Source organism: Brienomyrus brachyistius, chromosome 1, assembly GCF_023856365.1.
Source record: "Brienomyrus brachyistius isolate T26 chromosome 1, BBRACH_0.4, whole genome shotgun sequence".
NCBI classification, from domain to species: domain Eukaryota; kingdom Metazoa; phylum Chordata; class Actinopteri; order Osteoglossiformes; family Mormyridae; genus Brienomyrus; species Brienomyrus brachyistius.
In genome coordinates this window covers 51,859,387-51,882,629 of record NC_064533.1, presented here as the reverse complement: position 1 = coordinate 51,882,629, position 23,243 = coordinate 51,859,387, and the positions used below count along the sequence as shown (strand labels likewise).

The following is a 23,243-nucleotide window of genomic DNA, read 5'->3' as shown; positions in this document are numbered from 1 at the left end:
CTTAAAGTGACTGTCACGGGGAGGTGAGGTATGGCTGTTATGTGGCCACACACCCAGCTCAGCACACGGTGATTCATGCCGTCCCGGTAACGGCAGAGGCCACACCCGATCTGAGATGTGAGTGATGGAAATTTGACCCAAGGTTGTGGGGGATGGGGATTGAGTTATGCGTGTTTTTTGACAAAAAAGTAGGCTGACTAATCAATTCGCCTGTGGGGGGCAGTATGAGATATGGAACAATCAACATCCCAAGGTGTCAGGCTAAAAATGAAGCCGTAAAAGAAAGCAGAAATGAAGAGAGATCCAGAGAGATGAACAGCTCCTACTCTTTTTTTACCCTCATTGTGGATGCTCTGCTTAAACTGCTCCGGGATGTGTGAGTTCTTGAAAGCGCTGGCCAATCGATAGCTGCCTGAAAGCAGCCAGGGGTACGAGATGACCTCTCGCACCGAAGCGCGCGACCCTTCAGCCAAACGCACATCTTTCCGTTCTGTTTTTTCTCTTCTAAAGATAAAAACTCGCCCGAGCTCTCAGTACTGAAACGCTGGCATCCAGTCAGCCTCTTTCCACTCGCAGGGAAAAAAAACACACGCACATAAAACCTTCCCGCCGTGTCTTTCTATCTGTCGGCTTAATTAAACACTGATCTTTCCAGAACCGCTTACCCAAAGCGGGGTCATGGCAGGCCTGGATCCTATCCCGGGAAGCACGGGGCATATCACGGACAAGATGGGCGCCCCCGGGAGGCGGCTTACCGTAAGCACACTCCAAGCCCACAGAAAGGAGGGTGCAGGAATCAAACCAGCTACACTGTAGGTGTGAGGCCACAGAGCTGCCCACGGAGCCAAAGAAACAGCTTGTAAAAGTAAACGCATATATAAAGATACGAGCAGCTGCCAAATAAACACCACTTTGTCTTGTGGGGGCGGATGCTGGCCCACCGGTCGGGAAGACCAGCCTTCTTCTTCCTTCTTTCCGTGTTTATTGTGCCTCTCCACTGTGCCGCTTCTACATTTAATAGGAAATCCCAGCAATTCCCATCCTGGCTCATCACGGCATCTTCGCTCCTCCTGCTTCTCTTGCTCTGTTGTTTGTTTTTCCTTAAAACATTTAGTAACTGCCATCTTCTGCCTCTCCTCATTCCATCCACTCGTTCTGAATTCACCCCTCAAGCATCAACAGTGTTTCTGGGTTAGCCCCCCGTAACTCAAGCCTTCTCAACAAGCATACAGAGTAGGGGGGAGCTGGGGAGCAGTGCAGGTAAACTGCTGTCTAAGACTGTGTCTATTAAAAGGGTTAATAACTCTGCACTCATAACTCTGACACTCAAATCTATTTATTTATTGCATATTCTGCTCATCCAATTTCATGCCAAATTTGCACAATCTTTCCCTGCCCCTTTCCTTTGTCTATGTCTTAAAATGTCATATTTATATTCTGTTTATCCATCTCAATATTTATATCCTAATTATTACTCTTCACTTACACTATGACCATCAAGAACGATGTTCCACCTCAGCGTGTGACCCGTGCATCATATATCTGGGTCTGATAATAAAAGAATGACTTTCACTTGACTTTTCCACTGGCTGAGCACAATGCGAGTTGCCCTCCAGATGCTGCCTCCCCCCCTTTTTTTTTACCCTATCACCCCCACTCTTTCTTCCTCCTGCCCGCCCACCCCTCCTTACAGTACTGAATGGTACGACCCATTCAGATGGGATAATCAGAGGTCTGACAGATGCTCCATGTCTGAGTGGACGTCTTTCACGGCACTTCATCTGCGTTCTCAAATGAGAACCAGAGCTCCAGCACTGAAGGACCCTTGGACTAATATCTCCATTATTATTCATGCCAGACCCCGTGTATTAACACGCATTTCTGTTTACTACTCCGCTTCCTTTGCTGTTTTGTGAAGCCCCGCCTTTGTTCCAGAAAAGTCCACGTTCGGCTCTGCATGGCTATTGTCTCTCTGTGGATTTTCCCTGTAAAACAAAATAAGTCCCATTGATTTTGGAGCTTCTGGGAGAGCTTCAGCTCTGGGCCTGTGAGAGCCTGACATGTGCCTGCTCTTCCTAACCTGCCCTGTAATGAAGCTGGACTGGCCCCTTACCGACTCACAATCAAAACTTGATATTAGGAGTGTCACATACTGTAAGAAAGATGCCACAAGGCATATTTGCACATTTTCTAAATGTGCTTCAATTAAGCATTGCAGAAAAGCAATACTCATTAGCACTGACTTAAATAAAATGAATTGATTCATTCATTTGCTACTTCAGGGGTATTCAGTTAGTGCATGATGTAATATATTATAAATACCGATAATACAGTACATAGTGTAATAGGGTAATATCTTGGGCTTAAAATATACTTACAAATGTTAATATTAGAATTCAATTGACTCAAATTTCCTTAATTACTCATAGTTTCCTATGGACGAAATATAACTGGGAGAAAAACTAACTAAATGTCAGAAGCCTTGAAGGATACATTTATAATCCATTTGTCTTTCTGACTTAAAACGAATCTAACATGCAGATTAAGTTTCCACAGCAAGCACATTAAGTTCAGTATTTACTAACGTCAGTATGGCATTTCTTTCCTTCTTGAATTGTGTTGACTTTGAAAGCTCAGTGTTGAACTGTCTGTTTGATCTACCTGAGATTTTTAATGTAGGATCTACAAACCCATCCGAGGAAAAGTGCACACAAGTGAAATTAAATCAAAGGTTGTTGTATTTGCAGTGATGGGGCTCGATGGATATAATTCTTTTTTTTTTTTTTTTTTTTGATCTCGTCAACAAGTTGAATGTCAAATGATATAATTTAACCTGTCAGAATATTTCACCATTTGACAAATCACGCTACATGGATTGTTGAGTGGCCCCAATGATTATTTTAACAGCTCTTCAGACCTTTTAAAAATCGTAATAACCCTACTTACTGCACTTTCATAAATACATTTTATGTCTCCCATAATACACTAGAGAGCTTTGATGCATTTTGTTAACCACTGAAACCCAAATCTTCCTCACTACCGGCAAAATAACGAGATGGATTCATAATAACATTTTAAAACCGGCTATGACAGCCATTTTTGTCCAGCAATTCGAATGCAGTTTAATAGAAACATTTAATGTTCTCACTAATTCCCTTAAAGGGTTTAGATTTGAAACCCTTCTCAGTGCAAACATTTTAAAAGCAGTAAAACGAACTCGGTGACGTTCAGCTTAGAAAAACAGTTTAACCTTTTTTTGTCGATAATGTTATCTGCCCACGTCTCCCGTGTTACTAATGAATTCATAACTGCCTTTGTAAAAGCAATGATTTTTCGAGCCCGTCCATCACTATGACACGTACACATTACGCAAATGAAAACAGCGGCACTACCCACGAGAAAAAGTGGGTCAAACGTGAGCGTATAACTTGCCCGTGGGACGCATCTTTCTCTATTACAGTCTGAGCGATCCACCCTCTCGTAATATGCTGCTTGGCGCCTCCTGCTGTAACGTAACCGAAACGGTACGGAGAGGCAAAAACACACCGTTCTCGGTAAAAATCGGCAGCCACTTCATGAGGGGAACACGGAAAACATGCTGACTCACGCTGTCTAGGATTTATTCTCAGGATCTGACAAGGACGGTGGTGAACGCAGTTATTCTATGGAAATACCCTTACTCAGGCAAATCTCTCCATTCATGTGTATTATAACCACTGCTTCCTTTATTTTACCAAGTACTCCAAATGTATGCATTGGCCTACATGTTATGAAATGCGATATAGTTGTATGGGTAACACGATTCCAATTCGTTTAACTTTAATATTATTTAACTTCTTCAAGTGCTTAAAGTACATTTGCCAGCAAGATCAGACAATCAAAGATGGACATATCACCATTTACTGTTATTGCATTGGCCATAATATGATTATTTTATTATACAGGTTTGTTAAGGAATAAAGACGTGCAGGGAAAGAATAAATCTGGAAACAAGTTTGTTTATGAAGCATGTAAGCTTATAATGATTAGCAGGGAATTTACAGTGTGATTCCAGCAGGCCGCTACTGGAGAGGAGTACTTCCAGATGTTGTTTACTCAGTGCAGACTCGTGCCATCCTTGCTTCAGCTGATAAATATACACCCCCAACTCCCAATCTTAAAAATAAATAGGCCCCTTATTTTCACTCTGGGGACGCAATTACCCCATATTTAATTCTGGCTAAATAAATACCCTGCGGTTAACTTTCACTCCCCTGCAGACGTTTCTTGCCACCGTCTTCGTCGCATGTTTAAAGCAGGTGGTACCCAATGTCTGGTTCCCAGCCAATGAAAAGCCAGACGCTCGACCTTCCTCGAAATCTCAACGGGACCCCCGTGAGGGTGACAGTGAGATGGGGACGGCTTGTTCCGCTAATTTTAATCAGTTGTCGTGATGATGAGTGTCTTTTTTGTGTCGGTTTGGTGTGTCGGACATACAGGTCAAAGGAAGTGTTATCGGCCATCATTCAGAAAGCATTTATAAATGGATATACATTCAAAATGTGCCTGGCCGGTCTCCCATGGCGACAGTTATCCACGAAGCTGATAAATAACTGCGGGGGGGGGGGGGGGGGGGAGGTCGAGCCGAGGATGAAAAAGGATAGCGGAATAGGCCGAAGAAGAAAAAAAAAAACACTGTTAAAATGGTGCCACTTTGATTGCAAGTGAGTGTCAGCAAATGGGCGGCTGAGTGCATTAACCTACCTGGGGTGGGATCTTATTTCTAGTGATCAGTGTCAGTTCAAATTCGTGCATATTTGATGTTCTTTGTGTTGTCAAAAGCATCTAAATACCTATACATTCATCTTACTATGCCGAGGCCCCACTCTATGCAGGGGCCCCACTCTATGCAGGGGCCCCACTCTATGCAGGGGCCCCACTCTATGCAGGGGCCCCATTCTAAGTCAGTGATCCACTCTATGCAGGGGCCCCACTCTATGCAGGGGCCCCACTCTATGTCGGTGCGCCACTCTATGCAGGGGCCCCACTCTAAGTCAGTGCTCTACTCTATGCAGGGGCCCCATTCTAAGTCAGTGATCCACTCTATGCAGGGGCCCCACTCTATGCAGGGTCCCCACTCTATGTCAGTGCTCCACTCTATGCAGGGGCCCCACTCTATGTCAGTGCTCCACTCTATGCAGGGGCCCCACTCTATGTCAGTGCTCCATTCTATGCAGGGGCCCCACTCTATGTCAGTGCTCCACACTATGCAGGGGCCCCACTCTATGTCAGTGCTCCACACTATACAGGGGCCCCACTCTATGTCAGTGCTCCACACTATGCAGGGGCCCCACTCTATGTCAGTGCTCCACACTATACAGGGGCCCCACTCTATGTCAGTGCTCCACACTATGCAGGGGCCCCACTCTATGTCAGTGCTCCACACTATGCAGGGGCCCCACTCTATGCAGAGCCCCGCTCTATGCAGGGGCCCCACTCTATGTCAGTGCTCCACACTATGCAGGGGCCCCACTCTATGTCAGTGCTCCACACTATACAGGGGCCCCACTCTATGTCAGTGCTCCACACTATGCAGGGGCCCCACTCTATGTCAGTGCTCCACACTATACAGGGGCCCCACTCTATGTCAGTGCTCCACACTATGCAGGGGCCCCACTCTATGTCAGTGCTCCACACTATACAGGGGCCCCACTCTATGTCAGTGCTCCACTCTATGCAGAGCCCCACTCTATGCAGAGCCCCACTCAAAGAGTCTCTTCGGGACACTCCTGCCCCCTTCAGATGGTTCAAAAACTAAATAAATATCAAGTTGAGTCAGAAGATCGTATCTAGCTGGCCAGTTAGTAAAACATTCTTCTTCAGCATCTCCTATATAAGTAACGTGGCTATTTAATATTCAGTGGTGTGACCGGTTGTGGCCAACAAGGGGCCTCTAACCTCAGGGGCCCCACGCAAATGCTTGAGCTGACTGGTGGTAAACCTCCTGATTCTATATCACCCATCGCTGACAAGCCAGGTTGTCTGTACGAGACTTCCTGTCACAGGTCTGCAGGTTGAAGGAGTCGTCACTGACCTTGTAGGGACGCTTGTTCTGATGGCACTGGAGCGGCAGAGAGACTCCGGCAGGCAGGAGGCCAAGCGCAGGGGCCTTGAAATTCAGCCGCGGCATTGAGCGCAAAGGGCTGCATCTACCTGGCCCATTTGGAGGCAGCTGTCACCAGCAGGGGGGGGGCGTGGCGAGCCTGGCCTCGCGGAAGAGCCACCGGGACCTCAGAGAGGGCCATCCTGCTTAGTGACCTGCATCCATTCCTCTATCTCTCTCTCTCTCTCTCTCTCCCTCTCTCTCCTCCTTCCTTCCCCTGCTACAGTATCTTACTCAATATCCTCGCCATCGTTTTAGGTCACTGCGCCGCCTGGTTCCGTGACATCTATTCACTTCCCAGCATCCCCATGCAATGCCCAGATCAGCAGAGGAAGAAAACATCTTATTTCACTGCTGAATGGAAGTCCCCTGCCCTCTGATTGGCTGCGTTTTGTGGGCGGGGTGACAGGAAGTTGCCTTCCTCAGGCCTCTTCTGAGTAACGAACGGCTTTGTGAAGCCAGAATCCCTTGTTGTCGGAGCAAGGATTGTTCACTGGTGCGTGCTATCCCACGTTCTTAATGCTGCCTTTTTTCTGTTCCATCATTATTGAAGTGCTGTTGTTTCAATTTGGTTATGTAACTTTCTCACTGACCATGTTGCCAAACTGGCATTTTTGAGGTAATTGCCCAAGGGGGCCCTCCCTTCAAGCTGACTGCAATGCCCTGAAGATCTTTATGCTTGAGTCTACGGTACGGTACTCTAAGTCAACCCCATCCTGATCTTCCTCTTCTTCTCCTCCTCCTCCTTCATCTTCTTCTCCTCCTTTTTGTTCTTTTTCTCCACAAGCTACACATTTGCTTTAATAACATGACAAGTATAAATGGATTTAGAAAAAACACATTTAGATATCGCTAGGTAATGAATGAGCGTATATGGGAATGGGAATAATTAGGATAATGATAGCCTTTGCAGGAAGCACCCCTTCTCCAAACAGGAAGAGTCTTTGTCTAGTTCAAATTTTATGAATTTTTAGCTCCCACACACAATGTGAACTCAGAATGCTAATATGCTAATGTCTGGTGCTAATATGCTAATGTATGATGCTAATATGCTAATGTTTGATGCACATGCACATTTCGTATTGCACACTGTTGCTCCCTTCCTTCCCCCCCAAAAAAAATAGGTCTCCAAAACACACCTCTGCCCCTATGGTCTGCCATCCTAGGCTCTTTTAGATTTTAATAAATAGTCATTAATATAGCTTGGAGCGAATAATTGCCCTTAATAAGCATGTGCCCAATGAGGCTGTAGCTGTGAAGAATGGCTCCTTTCATGCCCAGCAGAGGTTGGAGAGCAGCCAGGCTGGGAGGGGAGCGCCTGTCCGCCCCTGAGACACGGATCGGCACGCCATGGAGTAACGCGGGGGAGCAGGGACTGCATCCTAGGCCCAGTGATGCACCGCGCTGTTGCTGCTCTTGACGTAGCCGATGATGAATCTCTCTGAGGCAGCAACTTTGCATCTGACTGGAAACTGGAAGGGCAGGGTAACTGCAACTTTGTTACACTGGTCCTCACCATGAACTTCTCTTATTTTTGCTGCTGGTATTGCAAACTTATTCAGCTATTCTGCATACAATAAGAAGTGTCACTAAACTAAGGTTAGGCTGTTGTTATTATTTTGATTTATATTATTTATTGGAATGGGCTAGGTAGGGAAATTTGATTCCATCACTAATAATCACTGAATAATTGAGTTTGGAGCCTATAAATTACTGAAGATCAACCAGAACCATGTCCCATGTCAAAACATTGCAGCCTGACCAGGCAATATGATGTAAAAATAGATTAAAACTCACTCAAGCCCTGAATAGATTATTAATGAAGTATCAATCAAAATGGCTAACTAACTGGCGTCAGTGAAGCTTGAAGGTGTTCTGTTTACAGAGACTAAAGCACTCCAGTTTGTGTCACGTCGTGGGCACGGGGGAGACGTGTTTTAGCAAAACACCACGTTCATAAAACGGCAGGTGGCAACGGAATTCGGGGAGCTGGTGGGAGGCACGGCAACAGCGCATGTCTGGGTTTGACTGACGTGTTGTGTTGCTATGGTGACCGATCACCAGCTTTGTGCACACAAGTGCATGGATTTGGAGGTGGCAATGGGAAGAGGTGGGGGTGGGGGGGGGTGCTGAAGGTGAGAGTGTTAGAGTTTGGAGAAAGCAGGCCCCTGAAAATGTACAAAGTGCTTCAGAATGGGTTCATTTTCTTTTCCTCCCAGTTAAACAGATTTTCGGGTTGGTTGTCTTAAAGGGACCTTGACCCCTTTTTTCTCTTGGCTTTTTCTGTCTTACAATAAACCACTTTTGTTGGGTTAACCCTGACACCCAACATCACTATCCTGACCCCAGTGGACTTAAACATCCATCCTCTGGCACGTGTTATCCCCTCTCTCCTCTTCCTCGGAAGATTTTGAAGCACCATATCCCCCCCCCCACCCACCCATGGCTCTGCTGAATCACCATGCTCCATCACAGACATCCCGCGATGAGCTTACATGATGATGTGCCTCTTGCGCAGGTGCTGCCGACCGCGATATTTTGCTGGAGAGAGGCCTGCCATCAAACAGCATCACATCCTGTAGCGTCATTAATTAGCTGCCATTTCCTCTGAGCTGTACTCATGCTCACAGTGCGTGTATATTTAGGAGAAGTAAGTCAACCCTGTAAGACGAAAGGAAGCATCTGATGGGGGAATGGGCTTTATTCTGGGTGCAGAGCGATGGGAGGAACGGGAACAGAAGTTGACACAGCAGAAATACACATGGAGACTTGGCAGGTCAATTTGGGTGCAAAATGTGGAACCTTCCTGTGGAAGGTTCCTGGATGGCTCATGCCAAGTCACCATTGGTGACATGATTATTATTTTGATGTATATTATTTATTGCAATGGGCTAGGTATGAAAATTTGATTCCATCACTAATAATCACTGAATAATTGAGTTTGGAGCCTATAAATTACTGGAGATCAACCAGAACCATGTCCCATGTCAAAACATCGCAGCCTGACCACCTGACGAGTCACCAAAATAACAGTCATGTCACCAATCCACTATCATGACCAAAAGAATGGGATAGTGTTGTGGGCCTCTGTGCCCATAGTCAGAAGGTTACTAGTTCAAATCCTGTGGTTGACAGAGTGATGTCACTGCTGGGCCCTTAAGCGAGGCTGCAGGGACTAACCCTGCTTTCTGAAATCACTTTGGATAAAAGTGTCTAATAAATAAGTAAATAAAATGTAAATAAGAAGAGAAGAGCTTGCTGGGTTTGCAGAGGGTCTCACAGCAGCGATGATACATGGATTATGTGTATGAAGTTTGACTGGGGTTGAAATTATAAACCTCCCCGCGGCAGTAACCAGCGACGAATAATGCTTATTCTGTTTTGTGATGTAATAAAATGAACATTTGGATCACTGTTGGCAGTCACTGTCAGTATAGCTCCCAGGAAAACATATGTGCCAATCTCAAAAGTTATATTTACCTTAAAAAAAAAATGCAGCACCGATGATTTATGGAAGATTGTTGATGACAAACATGGAAATGAGAAAGGGTGCCAATTCGGAACTTTCCTCTGCCTTTCCTGATCTAGCCCAGTCCAGCACAGTGAATGACCCTTCACTGTGTGAAATGATAATGACAGACTGCACCCACATACCCAGTACATCCGTTGCCGTGCGTATCCGAATTCGCTAATTTTTATGTTTCATTTTGTTTTTTATCTCTCTTTCGTCGTTCTCCCAGCTGCTGTCAGCCCACCTGCTCTTCACGGTGTTGTACTTCTCAGGCATGGTGCAGGGGTGCGGGGGCGGTGACTGATGTGGATATCCCTTGAATCGAAGTTTAAGCATTGTCTGCGCATCGATCCTCCCCTCCCACTTATCGAGCGGTCAGTTTGGCTGCACCGGTCACCCCTTCAGCCGTCACGGTGCACCATAATTAGGGAGGAAAGACAGACGTGTGCTAGCTCCTTCCTTTTCATGTGATGGTAGCCCTGGCCTGATCTCTCAGTTTTTATTACCAGCTCATCCCAGGCTAAAGGAGGGAGGCAAACACAATCAACCCCCAACCTTCAGCTCTGGACGTTCTCCAAACCTAACCCTGTCTATCGTTGTTCCACATTGACCTCCGTCGGCCAAGGAGGAAGCGCAGGGTTGCTGCTCGTCTTTCTTCAAATGACGTTACACCAGCTGGGACACCTTGAAATGCCACTGAAGTAGCACGCTGTGATTGGTGTGTAATCTAGGAAGGATCAGCATTGTGTCAGCAGATTGATTGCCGTCGATGGTGTCCGATGATTACACAAATTTATGACTGCTCTGCCCGGCCCCACTCGCCTATCAAAGTTCCCGTCATCAGACTTACATCTGACAGTCTTCAGTATCCTCTATAAATAGTCTAAAAGAAGGGAAATGAGTCAGAATACACAAGTTTAATGATTTGTGATTTCATTAATTATGTACGCCATGTAGGGTGTCTTCATTATTGAGCTGATGCTGAACGCTGCTCACTAATTAAACCTGAAATAATAGTATATACACAAAAACCCATACAAAAAAATGTGGTAAACATAGAATCTTGAATAACAATTTATTACCCAAAAATTTCATGTCAAGCTACATTTTTTTCGCACCCAACCCAGTTTGCTAGCTGCAAAAACTCTTACTTTAGGTACCACCCCAGGTTACATCTCTGCTGAAAAAATTCCAAATGAAAAATACAGATCTGTATCTGTAAACATCCTGCATCCACAGGATGTGATATATCTATTAAAAAAAACTCTACTATCAAATATCAAAAGGACTGAGAACCTAAGAGGAGCAGCCTGAGCTTCCCAGAAGCCGACCGAGGCCTCGGAGGTGCCGTACACGTCCAAAGAGCGATGGGAAGTAAGCACTGGTAAATGTCAATAAATACATCAGGCTAAATGCCAGCGTGTTTCACACAAATGTCAGTCCAGGTTTATTTTGGCTGTTTATTAATCATATACGCTCTCGAATGACCCGTTACGAAGAAGGCACACCTAGAAATGCAGCTGGGGCTACCTAGAGCTCGCTGCATCTGATGTCTACCGACGTCTCGTACCCGTTAACATTCAGATCATGGCCAGGCACTGGCCCGCACATGCGTGTTAATACCCAGGTGTGTTTTGCCTTTCTTTCGGGCACACGTACGGACGGTCACACCTCGGCCAGGCTGAGATACCACCCGGAACAGCGAGACATGAAGCGGTCGATGATGATGCATTTGCCCTCTCTCCGAAGCAGAATGCTGCTGAAATACATCTCATATCTGACAAAGCAGGACCGATTCCTTAAATGCCAGTTTGCTTTTAATAAACTCCTTGTGGTGTTTATAGATTCAGCAGCCTAGGCCTTGTGTACAGGAAGTACAAAGCACAAACTTAAAGCGATGTGTAAATAAATGATTATAATTACATGGACAATGTAGATAACCTTCTCTGGGACTGGCTCCAGGCCCATTGTAATCTGGCTCAGGATCAGCAGCTGAAAGATGGATAAATAATATGAACAAAGTCAATACAAACACACTGGACAGAAGATCAATAATTATTAAAGCCAGGCATTTTGTGGACTATTCTTGCAATTTCACTTTGGAGTAAAATTAACAATTCATTAATCGCCACAACAACACTCACAATTCATAAGGAAAAAGACACTGATAATTTAAGCTTCTTTTAATATTGGTAGCTAAAACTGATCTTTTTTTAGGTAGTAGTTTCTGGAAGGTTCTTTTGTCTTTTGTGTTTGTCTTTTCAAAGTCTGTTTGCACGCATGCAGATGTGCAGAGACATCAGCACACAGTAATGCTCAGCTGTACAGGTAAACGTCTGGGCGTAATGCAGTCCCATACCGGCAGACAATTTTTCTGCTTATGTCATACTGTGTTAAACGTTTTGTTTTATTTATCGAACAGATGCTTTTATCCAAATGACAGTTTCTGCAGCAGCTGGGGGTTAAGGGCTTTGCTCTAGGACCCAACGGTGAAGCCACTTTACAGACCCTGGTATATGAACCAGCAACCTTTCAATCACAGGCATAATGTCCTAATCCACTAAGTCACACGCCATTCTCAATAAAAACACACCAGCTATAAGAAGAGCATCCAAAGAGATCCCCTCCCAATGGACCACAATAATGATCGACCCCAAATCACTGAACTGACGGTTTATAGGACTCTGATGATTGCAGAAGAACTCTTGCATACAGCATTACCTAGAGAGCCAGGCCCCCCATGGGCTTCAAACCCACAATCATCAGGTCACAAGTCTTCCTCATTAAGCAGCAAATTTTCTGCTGCCTTCCGCCTACCGAGGAATCCACCTGCACCCCTTTCACTAATGTCCCTCTGCGGGGTTTAGGGAAGCAGGCTCAGCATGAGCTGTCAATGTAAGGATGGTATCTAATGGACTATGACTGTGGCGATCTGCGTCCCTGAAAGGGACTCATTCTAGAATCCACCCTTGCTGTGGCGGATTGTCTTTCGCGCACTTTCTCTGACATGCAACGCTCAATACTCAATACGTTCTAGGCTTCTTCCTTGCCTTATCATAAGGGGGGGGTGGGTGGCGTAATTCATACAGAGGGCCCAACCTTATCATTAGCCAAAGATATGATTTGAATCAGTGAGTGACAGAGGAGAGGGCACTTACTGGGCCAATGAGCTTTCAACTGGGACCAGTGCCCCTGTGGCTCATCGCAGTATGTGCCCCTGATTCAATGAGAAGCTGAGAGTTAGTGAGCGGCCGGAAAGTTCTGGTAAGGAACGTCATCTCCCGTGTTTTAATGAAAATGTCCGAGGCCGATTCGCAGAAGGCTGTCAGGAGCAGATGTGAGTCTGCGAGAAGAAACCTTTTTGCTGAGGACATAAACGTCAGGGTGTCACGGGATTACAATAAAGCCTGGAACATTACGCAGAGTTCCCCATTTCTGAAGAATATAGTTAAATATCCACTGAAAAGGTAGGTCATTATTCGGTGATTAAAATGAAACGATGGCCATTTTGGGGGGGGGGGGGGGGGGATATTCACCTTTACGATCAATACGTTTTGTCTTTTTAAGGAATTAAAAAGGGACTGACCGGGGAGCCATGGACATTAAACACTGGGTCCTGCCGAGATGTCAGTAGGCAGTTTTACCGCAGTTTGCAGTGTATCAGTAGGAGCCTAAATCTGTGGTTTCAGTGTTTAAAGGAAAGGCTTCAGTGTCAAAGGGGAACAATTCCAGGCAAAATGCCACAGACTGACTCCATTCCGGTGAATGTAAATGCATGTTCACCTCCCCCCAGCCCTCCAATGTGGTTCAGTCCAGTCGATGACGCAGTGTCTTTTTACTCCCCTGTGCTGCTCAATGGTTCAGTCTGTTTGGGGAATGAATTTCAGCCAAGTCCAATGACTGAGTAAAATGAGGCACTGCCCAAATCAGCGAAAAGGGCAGAATTTCAAACTACTGTCAGATAGACACTGCGGCAGTTTGCGCTTGATTTTTCTGACACAGTGTAATGATAATGAAAGCCCTTGTGAGACATGAAATGTAATGTTGGGTCCAGATATAGCATTAACCTCAACATCTGACACAATTTCACTAACAAAAACAACATGAGGAAATGTAAATGGAAAATGGGAAATGGAAGACAGCTTATTAACATAAATTCAGAGCAGAGGCAGTTGCATGAATGATATATACACAAACTACAATGCTATGAAGATGAATATCAGGGTGGGGGGGCAGGGCATGACTGTAATAATGAGACTGTATGATTAGTATCAAAGACCTGAATAAATTATTACTCATGTGTGCATTTTCTCCCCAGTCTTTCAGTTTTTCTTGATTTATTCACAAGATCAGCGAGGACAGGAAGGACAGTAAGTCGACCTTTAGGATGACGTGTGTTAGAAGTGGCAGCTATCGCTTCGCGCCCCTTGGCCTTGGACGAGACAGGTGTATTGATACCGGCGAGTAAATCACGCTGATGGAGAGTGTTGTGGGCTCCGATTGCCCGTGATCTTGTCTGCCCGGTTGTGAACGACGAGGCTCAAGTCAGATGCGCTACTTATCTTCGCTGGTCAGGCATGTAGGAGTTTTGAATAATGTAGCCTTTAGCTGCAGTGAAATATGAAATCTGGGGAGAAGAAAGAATGACTTCGGTTCTGCGGACTTTTATGGTTTTTCATTAAAACCTTTGAGACATTCGTCTCCGATCAAGAGCATGTGCAGCCGATGAGACATTTTTTTATTCTTTTTCGGAATCGCTAATTCAGTCTTTCTTTTCTTTCCTCCTCTTTCTCCCCTACCCTGACGTGTTTAAATCTCCACACCTCTTCACCTAATGGCGCTCCTTATCTCCGGACTAATCCTCTGAATGCTGAAAATTGGTTTTGCCTCACCATCCATACCACGCTCGACAGGTAAGAAAAAAAAACTGACTTTATATTTAAGCTCCGCCTAAGAGTTTTCTTCATCGCTATGCATTTCATTGTTTCTGTTTGCTGATTGTCCCGACGGAGGTAATCCAGCTGCCTTTGCTATGTCCCTGCTCTGAAAGTTAGAGCAGTGACCTTGTGTTTTGGCATTGTTATGGTCTCGCTGAAGCGTGACACCTTTTATGTAAACTCTGATGGTACCACGAACAGCCCCAGTCCAGGGCACTATTGAAAGTTTGGGCTACTTAGCTGAGATGTTTCTGTAATACATATGGGTTTTTTTCAGACAAAACATTTGCATTTGTTTGTAAAAAATGGGAACCATCTTCTAATGGCATGCTATTTATTCGCAAAAAAAAAATAAAAAATCATTAACTACACATTGACAGGAATGGGACATGGAAACCTATAGACAGCAATAAACCACCTCAAAGAAACACAGAACATTGCGGCATGTGGTAGAAACACAACGATGACAGTAACAAACAGGGGGTCTGACAGAAATCCACAGGACCCCCCAAGTATCGATCGGATGTCACTTTGATCTCCCCCAAAGCCAGTGGGATATAAGTCGCCGCTTCCACTAATGAAGGTTTCGCTTTTGCAGGCCTGAGGCATTCGGTCTTTTTCAGATGCACCCCAGGAACCAAGATGCTGGCTTTGGTGCCTGCGATCAGATGTTTCTAACTGAACTTTAAAGAAAGGATCAGACATTTGTGGGCAGTTTCTCAGTTGAGCATCGATCTGACCTGATCTGAGGTCAGCGTATAGCTGCAGTGAACATTATGGTCCCTGTTTTGGTCAGCATGAAATATTCCCGGCTCCCATAACCAGGAGTGCAGTTTAAAATCCCTCTCCGACTGTGCAAAATTGCCATCATCTCATCATATCCATGCGGCCCTCCTACCTTCATCCACAGACCTGCTGTTTGGGTGGATTAGTGTCTATAAACATCCTTCGGCATCTGAGTGATAGTCTGACACACTGCCTTCCTCACTCATGCTGACCCTGGATCACTGTCACTCTTAGAAATGCAAGTCACGGGGCAGGTGTAACCGGTCTGATGAAAGAATGTGGCATGTCGATTTCTGTCCAGAATGTGTGGACCTTCCCCCCCTCCAGTGCTGTCAAGCCTTTGAAAACATTTTTTACATTTACATTTTATTTATGTAGCAGATGCTTATAACACAACATTTTTTTTTTCTGAGAAAGCAGATTCAAGCAATTCAGAGTTAAGGGCCTTGCTCAGTGAAAGCCCTTGTGAGATATGAAATACAAGGTTTGGTCCAGACATAACATTTACCCTAACAATTGAGACAATTTCACTAATATCAACAACATGAGTAAATCATTCTGCCAAACGCCGGAATTGTACCAGCAACCTTCCGATCACAGGTACACAGTCCACATCCACTGAGGGCGAAGACCTCTTTTAGCTTGCCATAAGATTATCAATCCCCACTTGTAGATATTATGATTTCCACAAGCCCAGTATGGAAAAACAACGACAATGGAAAGATGACCATCCACTCTGGTACCTAAGTAGAGATGTTGCACATATGCCTCCAAGCTTGTCACACATTCTGGCAGGCAGGATTTTAATAGATAAATGTCCACGTTGAAAGCAGCTGTGGTGTGACTGTAATATTCATGTGTTTGCATTGAGAATGTTAGCATAGAGCGTTTCGCAGCGCCGTCAGTCTGTCGAAGGCCATATGTTTCAATCCGTCGAGAACATTTATCTCCAGGGGAATCTGTGATCCTCCACAGCAGGAACCTTCACGGTGTTACGGTTTTCTTCTGGCACTTTCGCGGTATCCATGACACCGAAGTCATTGTTTATTTTTTTTTTAACTATTTTCATGCACAAGAGGTCTATGTGTGGTATCACAGCATCACCGGGGAATTAAAATAAAATGGAATGTATCTCAGCAGCCGCTAACGTTTTCAGAAGCTCTTCTCCGGTTCCTGTGATGGTCACTGTGGATTTCATAGCTTGCTAAGCCCTCTAGCAAATTGGCTTTCTATTTGAGGGCGGGATCACATACACAGTCACCAAACATGGATGGAACACGGAGAGTGTGGCCAGTAGGTCTTGTGGCCTTGACAAAAAAAATCAAAATTAATATCTATTGAAGCAGGAGCTTGATTTCTAAGCCAATAAGAATCTCCTCAAACCTAAATCTTTACTTTCCCGTCGTTTTATGAACAACTGTTTACCTGGCTTCCCTCTACTTCGTCCTTTCAGCTGCTGTACTTCCCTGAGTTTCTTAATGGGACTACAGGCGTGAATTATTGGTTGTACTGTAAACCCCCCAGTAATCAAAACAAGCGCATACTGTACCATCCCTGGACCTCCTTAAATCCTCAAGCCCCCACAGTGCTCAACTGAAAGTTATGCCCTTGAATGGGACACATGTTGGTACTAAGGCCATTCTCTTTATACGACAGTGAGTTTTGTTGACTCTCTGACTAATGTTCTTATGTATGATTATTCCAGACAGCCCGAGCAGAGTCTCTGAAGTTATTGACCTCCCTTTTTCAGCTGCCTGCCGTCTTTGAACACATTGGAAGGCTGTAAACAATGAAACAGAAAGAGAGCATTGATCCATATTGGTTTATAGCACTTGTAAAGTCTTGTAAGTGTTCAAAAGACACACAAGAAAAGCTCTTCAGGCTGTAACAGGACCTGTAAGGGCCTTTGCTAATGTTCTTTGAGTTCTCAGTGTTTTTCTACAAAACAGGTAATATTTCAGTCCATGTAGAGAGGAGATGGGAAGAGTCAGGATATTCTGGAAGGTTCTGCAGACAGACAGACACACACACACACATACTTATACTGTAACAGCTGGGACAGGTTCGTTGCTTCTCGGGTTTGTCTCAAAATGTCCTCCCAGCAGTGTAGTGACTGTTTGTGGTCAACAGGTGGCTCTCAAACTTTGGGGGCCCCATGCAAATGGATGGTTTGAGGGGTGGGTAACACTGCCACTAAATAACAGCATTATTTGTCAGTTTTTTTATATATATTTATTTACAGCTGATTTCATCATTTCAATGGCAACTGTATTTGCAGGTTGTAGATTATTCTGTTGTAACGAGCACAAAGTTGTTTAATATGCTCTCCCATAAAATGTTATTGAAGACCTTGCATACATTCTGAGTTGCATGTGTGACCTGGGGGTCGGGGAGGTGGAGTAAGGTCAGGGCCAATGGACCAGAACAGGGGACACTGATAAATTCAGGTGGCAGAATCTGCATATGTTTCACCCTCACAAATTTACATTGTCATTGGCTGGTGGTGATTAATAGCACAAGGCAAACCAATTAGATTCTCTGTAATACACCTAGCTGTTAATTTTATTGACACTAAGCATTTCCATGCAAATATGAAATTATAACCTTGGTTGACTTTGATTTTTAGCCTCTGTAAACACTAAATAAGCAGAAATGTTGCTTCTGAGGCGTAAGCAAGCTGCCAGAGGGTCTTGGCGTGCTAGCATTCAGCTGTCTTCACGCGAGCGCACGGACGCGTCCGTAATACAAATGAGGCTGCTGTCCAAGGTCCGGCAGAATGTTAAATGCGCTCTCTGTCCCGTTCACCCTCTAGATGCTGCTGGCACAAGAAGGACCGGTAGAACCGCATTCGGGGGCTTTTATCTCCACCTCGGGAATCGAGGCAGGATCGCCCAGCGCATCCTAACGAGCGTGCTGGCATGCGGGCACACGCACATGTGCGCATGCATGCATGGGTGACACGTGCCGAAATACAAACGCGATCACGTGTTCCGGAGCACACGGCTTGCCGGCTTAATAACAGGAGCGTCGTTCATCCCGAGCGGAACGGGATACATTTATCCAATCCGTTTTTCCCCCCCAGCCCAGGATGAAGACACAGAGAGAGTCATACAATTTTCCAAAGACCTTTCTGTAGAAAGGGGCACCCTTGTTAACTCCTCTGAGACTCAGGAAAATGTGGGGGGGGAGCGGAAAGGCAGCTTTTATTATTGTATGACTTTAATAAGTGTTGCCGCAGTGCATGGAGCAGCAGAAGCTCCGGGGCATGGCTCTGAGATGCCTGCATCTGAAGGCGGGGGGAGTGCGTTGCATTGCTGAGAAAAAGGAATGCGTAGGATTTAAAATCATTGTAGTTAAAGCCCTGCCTAGATTGTAAGGTGTTTTCTCTTTCCCAGATAAAATTCATACAGTGCTACACAGAAGATCGATGATTCTGCATCAATAAGCTACTAACCGGATACAAGAGAGAGAGAGAGAGAGAGAGAGAGAGAACAGAACAGAACGACAATGCAGGCTGTATGGTTCCAGCCTTTCCTGCGCCTGTTTAACTGAAACAATGGTGATGCCATCATATAAGCATTTATTTGGGATCGGTTTTAATAAATGACCTCCTTCAGGGCTTAACAAATAAGCATCTTCGTCAGCAGAAGAGTGACTGAACGGATAAATCAGAGGACTAGGCGGAGTGGTGAGGGGGTGGAGGCTGCGGAAAAGGACAATAAGGCCACTACCTATGGAGGGTGCTTTGTGGCAATATTCAATAAATAAATATGTTAAATTATTACTTTAATTTTAATTTAAATTGATATTTAAATAACTATTGATAAATATCATTAAAATGATTATTTAAACAATCATTTAAATTGCTATTAAAATAGTACTAGCAACCGTTAAAATAATCTGTTAAAGTCACCCATCAAACTCAGTGGGCGGGCTTTAAACAAAACGTGACATCATATTGGTTACACTGTGAATAAGTCACAACAAATCGATCTTACCAAGTCGATTGAATTCTCTTTTTTTGTATGTTCCATCTTGGGGGTGTATAGATCCTAACTTCCCAAAATCCTACATAAGCTCTTAAATCATTAGGATAAGAGTTAGGATATCCTAACTTTCACTTGCTACTACATAGTTTTAGCTACAAGTAAACATATTTAATCCATGTGGCTGCTCTTTTATTGCTGTTACACAACCAACAAAGAGTTATGGTGGCTGGTATCATTTAAATGGTCATTTAAACAAAACACCCTCCATATCAAGCTCCATTATGATTTGTGCAATCTATAAAAGAGACAGCGAGGGAGTAATGGCACGTTAAGTAAGCAAAGACCTTCAGTACAGAATGGCTGCGCACAGAGAAAAAGACCTGTGATCTGTAAATAGCAGTACCTGGTATGCATGGAGTAAGCTCCGCAATTTACTAGACGCTACGCTATGTGTGCATACTTTATGTCAATCGGGAGGATTAAAGGTCATATCCACCAGGGGGCAGTGCGAGAAAAACATCTTGGTCGGCTCCTTTGTTTCCAGTCTTCCTTGTTTCTTTGAGGTTGGGACATGAAATGTTGTACAATCTTTGCCTCAGACTATGTAATTTTAAAAAGGAATTGCCTTTAAAATTGCAAAGCCTTGCAAAATTTTGTTTCCCATAACAATATAATTGTTCTGGTGAAGCAAATTCCACTTTATCATCAAGATTTCTAAATTCTGGAACTGTATTCAAAAGTAACATTGCTTATGAAAGGAAGCAAGTAAGAATTTAATTGTACTTTGTAAAGTGTGCTTTGTACATACGACACTGCTTTCTTAGCTCAGATTGAAATCGTGAGCAAAAGATAGGGAGGCTAATGAGCCACAATCTGTAAAGAGCCGGACATGCTATGCATGGAGGAAGATAGGCTAAAGGCCCACAGTCTGTAAAGAGCAGCATGTGCTATGCACAGAGAATGGGAGGCTAAAGACCCGTGATCTGTAAAGAGCAGCATGTGCTGTGCATGGAGAATGGGAGGCTAAAGACCCACAGTCTGTAAAGAGCAGCATGTGCTATGCACAGAGAATGGGAGGCTAAAGACCCTTGATATGCATCCATGTGTCCTGACGTGGTAATGTAATCTCACGTGTAGGCGGCGTTTGTCTGCTTGTTTGGCCAACATTTGAGCAGGGAGATGCAACGGTAGTGCTTGGATGCCAACAGTACTAGACAGAGTGTAAGGTAATCTTATCGGGTTTCAGAAGTTTAATTAGATAATGCCAATTCCTAGACAAATGCTTGCCCCATGAAAATGCACTTCAGGGTGTCGGTGTTCTTATGAGATTAATGGGATAGTAATGGCAGTTCGGAAATAGTCTGCTTTTAGCTTTTTTTTATTATCTCCATAAATTCCTGCCCAGCATCCTCTACACGCTCCTCTAGTGTAGGGTTGAAATTCATATAATCCCTGCAGCAGCTGGGTGGCCTACAGCCAGATATGCTTCCCCCCCCACCCCCCTGCCCCATGCTGTTGAAATCTCACCCTAACCGCCGGCTCTATAACTGACCGCGGGCAGGATCCTGGCTAAGCGAGGTGAAGCTGGGGGCTGCTCTTTGGCTATCCGGCCGCCGAACTGGGCAGGAGGACCGTGCAGCCTGTCGCCGTAGCAACGGGTTTCAGTCACTTCATTAATCAACAGGAAAACATGTCAGCTGCCATCATCCGGCTGGTATAAAGGACAGAATGCCCCCCCCCCCCCCCCGACTATTGTAGTCGATGTGTTTCATGTATTTCACTCTGTGCTGTACTAACACTGTCCTTCATCCGCATGACGTAGACTATCTCCCGTATTTCCACTTTCAGAGGAGCTCCCAAAGCTACTCCCTGCATGTAACACCCTTGCCACCCCCCCCCCACCCCCCCGTTGCCACCCCATCCGCACAATCCCCGTATCAATAACTTTATTACTCGCTCAGACAGTTAGTATGATCAGAGAGCCTGGCCCTCACCATTAGTAACAATATACAGTCACAGTTTCCTTTGCCTTATTTTCCTCTGAGTGTCTCCTCTCAGCCATCTGCATAACCCCCCCCCCCCCCCCCCCCCCAGCTACACTTAAAGTCCATTTTCACCCGTGTTGTAAGTGGCCCCGGTGAGAGGCCCTCCATTCTCAGAGGGCCGGCCGCAGTGCAGGCGAGACTCATATTTAGCACCCTTTCTTTGGACTCCGCTGGACGGAAAGCTTGACCCCCCCAGTACCACCATAACCAGCGGCAGCCTTGCAGACCCCCTGGCCATCAGCGGGGTCACTGCCAGCGTGAATGTCATTCATGTTAAACTATCGATTCTGTTGTGGCATTTTGCAACATGTTTGCATGTGTTTATTAATGTATATGCGTATGCATGTATGCATGATCTATCAGTGTATCTACCTGTCTGTCTGTCTGTATTGATGTGGCCTCAGGGTATAATGCGTAATGTTTATATCTCTAACAGACTGAATGAGTGAATGGATGAATTTCACACGCGGCTTTCATTGCTCCCTTATCATTGACAGCATATCCATAGCAACAGAGGAGACGTCTTCCCTTTGGTCATTGCTGCAGAATCCAAAGAGAAGAAGTCTTACCAATACCTAAATATGAAAATACATAAATATAAAGAATAAATAAACAAGTAGCCCTATTTTTCGCTGTCTTGCCGTTCCTCTTAGTTAGATTAAGTCTTATGAAAGAAAACTTAACAGATCGCTGTTCTTTAATTACCATTTAAATCAATGCAGAATTACACGCCTGTGTTTTACCGCCGCATTTAATGCACTGTGATTTGTTACTGTGTAGCCACTGTGCTTTGGTAAGAGGGAGGGAAAACAAATAATACCAGTAATAAACGTTATGCGAAACACAGAAAGAAATCGTGGCATAATTTAAAACTAAACGGAAGTAATGTCATCCTGGTTAAGATGTTAGAACCTAACACCCCTTGGCTCTCACACTGCTTGACCTCCTCCAAGACCAGGTCACTTACTGGCAAGCGTGTCATCAAACACACATTGTCGCCTACTGCAGCTAATGTGGCTATACTCACTGCTGAGCTGCGTTCTCGCCCTTTCCACGCGAAGAACGCACTCGGATGAGGGTTAATTAATCACCCCCGCGTTCCTCTCCGCCAGACAGTCGCCCCTGACATTTTCCCTTGCCGATAGCGGAATGGCGTCATAATTACGAAAATCAGCTTAAAGCGCAGGTGCTTTGGTGATATTTAACACACTCCCTTTTGTCTATAACAGGATATTGTTGATCTGTATGAAGGGAAATTGAAGGAGACGGAAGGACTCAAACTGCTAGAAAAGGCATGATTATCACCAGATCTGAATCTAATGATCTTTACCCTGTGTATCCTGGACAAGGTTATGGGTGCTGGAGCCTACCCCACACAGCATCAGGCACAAGGCAGTGGTGCATCCTGGATGGAGGGCCAGTCTATCACCGGGAACGTACACACAATCATACAGTACGGCCGATTTCGAGATGCCAAGTAGCCTAACTGTGCATCTCATGTCTTTCGGACGGCATGAAGAAACACGGAAGAGAGAGCACTCCTGAATTTATTATTTATCTGCTGCAGGGCAGATGCATTTGGGTGAAAAGAACCCGTAGTAGAGTGTGGCCATGGTGCCAATGGACGGGCTCACAGCTTATTCACTGCCTCTGGACTGACAGCGGCATCACCTCGCGCCATGCGGATGGCGCATGCCAAACGAAGCACCGTGAAAGATTAACGTCCCGAAGATTCGGGGCGGGCCAGTGCATGCCGAGGAGAAAGCCGCCATCTGGGCAGAGGTAACGAAAATGAAGTAGAAGTGGCAAGGGCGCGACGACCTCGGCAGGCAA

The 23,243-nt window shown here is 45.1% G+C and overlaps 2 protein-coding genes across 6 annotated transcripts in view; one reads left to right on the top strand and one right to left on the bottom strand.

The window, feature by feature from the left end:
• Window positions 1-6,701, bottom strand: part of LOC125740075 (sodium/potassium-transporting ATPase subunit alpha-1-like) — a 457,178-nt gene extending 450,477 nt beyond the window's left edge. The window contains exon 1 of the mRNA XM_049010789.1: window positions 6,691-6,701. The gene's annotated coding sequence lies outside the window, so the exon portion shown is untranslated. The remainder of the gene's footprint in view (window positions 1-6,690) is intronic.
• The window catches only part of ncam2 (neural cell adhesion molecule 2), a 217,943-nt gene that overhangs the window by 68,290 nt on the left and 126,410 nt on the right, over window positions 1-23,243 (top strand). The gene's annotated exons all lie outside the window — the stretch shown is intronic.